A 285-nucleotide genomic window follows, 5' to 3' on the forward strand; every position below is an offset into this window, starting at 1 on the left:
CTTGGTGTGATTGTCTTGCCCCTTGGCTGCGTATGTATGTGTGATTGATATGATATTTATATAATTTTATCCTTATTCTTTCTGTCTTTCCTATATGATTCTATGGGTTTTCTTGGTGTGTTTCGGGATTGTGTTTGTGTGGAGGAATGATATTGTGTGAATTTTGGGATTTAGAATTTTTCAGTATGGTTTCTTGTCTCGTTTCGAGAATGCTTTACACCTGTTAAAATATTGCGGTGACACGACCTTGCATATCAACACGCAACAAACTAGCAAAATAGAATT

At 35.8% G+C, this 285-nt stretch overlaps 1 protein-coding gene across 1 annotated transcript in view; it reads left to right on the forward strand.

Annotated features, from left to right (window-relative positions):
- LOC119581719 (nuclear factor interleukin-3-regulated protein-like) overlaps window positions 1–285 on the forward strand; it is a gene marked incomplete in the record, with an annotated part of 10582 nt that overhangs the window by 482 nt on the left and 9815 nt on the right.

Source organism: Penaeus monodon, chromosome 15 (assembly GCF_015228065.2).
Source record: "Penaeus monodon isolate SGIC_2016 chromosome 15, NSTDA_Pmon_1, whole genome shotgun sequence".
NCBI lineage: Eukaryota > Metazoa > Arthropoda > Malacostraca > Decapoda > Penaeidae > Penaeus > Penaeus monodon.